At 38.2% G+C, this 3,674-nt stretch overlaps 1 pseudogene; it reads left to right on the plus strand.

The window, feature by feature from the left end:
• The first annotated feature begins 1,579 nt into the window (after positions 1–1,579).
• On the plus strand, positions 1,580–2,222 carry LOC138441310 (small ribosomal subunit protein uS10-like; annotated as a pseudogene).
• The last annotated feature ends 1,452 nt before the right edge of the window (positions 2,223–3,674 follow it).

Here is a 3,674-nt window from a genome sequence, read left to right on the forward strand (position 1 = left end):
CTCACTCCAGTATCTTGCTTGAAAAATCCCATAGACAGAGTAGCCTGGCTGGGTACAAGCCAAAAAGATCACAAAGAGACAGGACTGAGCTGAGCGACTAAGAACATATCAGCACGTGTGGACTGTAGCATAAGGGAAAAGGAGGTAGGTCTGACTTAGAGCTGGCTATCTCTGGATGGATAGAGAAAGTGATGCAGTGATACTGATGGATACAGAAAGTGATAAAAGGTTTGCGGAAAGTAGACCCTGAGAAAAGTTTTGTGTATGATCAGGATTGACTAAGTTTAAAATAAATTTAATTGAGTAAATGAATTTTAAAAGTAAGTTGGTGAAAAACTTGAATCCAGCATTTTCTCTCTGCTAAGAAAACAAGTTTTCTTAAGATGTTGAACTGCCTTTGATAACAGATTTCAAGTTTCCCTACTTTTAAGTGATCTGTTCTATATTTGCCTTTGAAATCTTTTACTGTTACTTCGATTAAGTGAGTAGCTATTGTTTCACAGTGACCTGTGATCCTGTCTATCTGAGTGTTCTAAATCCTCTTGATATTTATTGACAAAACTTCCTATATCAAATTCTAATGAAGTCCTTTTGATGTCTAGTCAACTTTAGGATGCTTCAGAAGCTCCCTGAAACATCCCAAAGAGAGATATTCAACTAATTAGGTTCATTTGATATGTTCAATTACATGAGAAGTATTAGCAAATGAGTAATACATCTTCTTAGGTTATTTTGTATGGTGGATATTACTAATATAGATATTCTATAAATTTTATGAAATTCCTTAAGCTTGAATATGTCCTAGTAAAATGTTGTCAGTCATAAATCTAGTCATGATCTTAAAGTGTTATATGTCACAGTAGTAACCACATTTCTTTGTCAACTGCATCATAATCAGATTTTAAATGTGCCTTCTTGAGTCTTTTATCATTATAGACAGCTATGGTTTTATTCTAATACGTTTGCAAAAATGCTCCCTTTATAAGAAGATGTATAAAATGGACTTCTGGATAATTGGAGTGTTCTGATTTTCAGACCATAATGCTGAACTGGGTAAGAAATTAAAGAATTCTAATGGAAAACCTGATGACTTCATAAAACTGTTAGCAAAAAGGATTAGTAACATAGGACTTGGTGAACTGGTGAATATGCTTATAATTTTTATGGTTTATATCTGAAAAATTACTGGCTTGAATATATATTTTCCAGGTAAAAGGAAAATCTTCCCCTCAAAATCATTATGACTTACAGCAATTTGGTAAATTATACCTTTGTAAGCAGAATTTAAACATTTTTCTTTTCTCTCTATCTGCTCCCTCCAGAGACTGGAAACTCTTGGGTTCCCAGCAGCCTCATCAGATAAATTAGAAAGGCTACCTCACTAGCAAGTATGGAAACCTCCAGGTATTTTGGGAACCATGGAAAGGAAGGAATTCACCTAGATCTGTCAGACAAAATCTGTGACAAGCTCTTGTCGTGACTTTCCTAGCCCTGAGAAGCTTTTTAAAAAATTCAGTCTGGGACTCCTTATAAAAATTTCGGCAAAGCACCTCTTTGAGGAAAACTTGGTTGCCACTGCAGCAGAGCCCCATGCCACCTGCTCCTGCCTCACCGCTGTTCACTCTCCCCGAAGAACAAGTTGGTCAGGAAGCCATGCTGCTGCCATGGCCTTCAAAGACACCAGCAAGACTCTCATGGAGCCAGAGGTGGCCATTCACCAGATTAGGATCACCTTCACCAGCCACAATGTGAGGTCTATGGAGAAGCCATGTGCTGGTCAGCGGTGCAAAGGAAAAGAATCTCAAAGTGAAAGGACCTGTTCAGATGCCTACCAAGACTCCGAGAATAACTATAAGGAAAACTCCTTGTGGTGAAGGTTCTAAGACTTGAAATTGATTCCAGATGAAAATCCATAAGTGACTCATTGACCTGCACAGTCCTTCTGAGATTGTCGAGCAGATCACTTCCATCAGTATTAAGTCAGGAGTCAAGGTAGATGTCACCATTGCCAATGCCTAAATCAACCTTTTTAATAAGTTGATACTCAGCTGTTTAAAGAAAAAAAAAAGCTTCAGCAAAGCAAAAAGTAGTCCATTTGATCAATTAGAGTTATACAAATCATAAATCAGGTCAAGTTTATTGAGACCAGATTTATTTTGCAAACAAATTAGTCTTAATTTGGTTATATTTGGTAGATATGAAGGTTATTTTAGAGAGAAAAAGATTATGTTTCAATGAATGTTAAATCCCAGTTTTGTTAATGGAGGTCTGTATTTACTAAGACTCGCTTCCTGGATAGTTCCTTGTTGTTATATTAATATAAAGGTTTATTGAATTATTAAAAGGATACTCTAAATTTTTTCTGAGCTTATCTTGGTAATTTATCTTTGAATGAAGGTCAGATGCCCCACGACCTATGACCAAGGATTGTGCCTACTGGAAAAGAGAATGTAAAGGATGGTCTCCAACCTAGATGGAAGGACACTAATCAGGTCCTCTTAACTAGCTCATGCACAGTGAAACTGAAGGGAATTAACTTTTGGATTAATTCCCACTTGCAAAGACCCTTACATTGGACTAGCCTATAGAGAGGATGGCCACCCTCAACATCCCCTTAAAACAACACTCAAATGGAGAGAAACTACACTCACACTAGGATGAGAAGAAGACATCAGAAGTAGACAGCTAGCCCAAGATCCTGGACCTGACTCATATGATCATTTATCTTTTCTTGACTTCTTGGTACTTTGTATATGAATCAAATGTTTTCCTATCATGAGCATGATCATATGCTAATTTAAAAAATCAATACAGTTGAGTTTGCTGCTAGTTAGCTATGTTAGTACTTTTGTGTTACCGTGGTGGATTTCTCTCCTCCAAGGCTCTGATTGAATAGCCCTTAGGAAATTATTTTAGAAGAAAGTTCAGACCTATTCAGGCTACTCTTGATATTATTAGATGGGATCCCCTCACCTAGCCAATTAATAATACTTGCTCTGACCCTGGCCATAAAAATGAATTTTCTGGACTTCTCTGATGTTCCATTTGTTGAGACTCTACACTTCCAGTGCTGGGATCGTGAGATCTATCCCTAGTCAGGGAACTGAGATCTCACAGATGAACACAGGCGAAAAAGAAATAAAAAAGTTTTTTTTTCCTCCAAAGTTACTCAAGCTTAATCGGAGTAACAAGCAAAATTTCAACCAAGGAACAAAACCTGCCACAATTATGGAATGGATTTCTGAGGTTAACACCAGTCTATGCCTCCTGGTGGCTCAGATGGTAAAGCGTCTGCCTGCAGTGTGGGAGACCCGGGTTTGATCCCTGGGTTGGGAAGATCCCCTGGAGAAGGAAATGGCAACCCAGTCCAGTACTCTTGCCTGGAAAGTTCCACGGACTAAGTAGCCTGGTAGGCTACAGTCCATGGGGTCGCAAAGAGTTGGACACGACTGAACGACTTCACATACATACATATGCTCATTTAAGTTTTAAGGTCCCTATTTTCTTGGGAGCAATTAAATTATACTAAGGATAACCAGCCTAATAACACTAGGAAGTTGGGCTGGGAACCTTATGGACAGTGCCAATATATCATTTCCCTGAAAGATAAGGCTTGGAACAGAGCAGAATAAGTCAGATGACCTGGAGATACACTGAACTACACCTAATGAAAG

Source organism: Ovis canadensis, chromosome 1 (genome assembly GCF_042477335.2).
Source record: "Ovis canadensis isolate MfBH-ARS-UI-01 breed Bighorn chromosome 1, ARS-UI_OviCan_v2, whole genome shotgun sequence".
NCBI classification, from domain to species: Eukaryota; Metazoa; Chordata; class Mammalia; order Artiodactyla; family Bovidae; genus Ovis; species Ovis canadensis.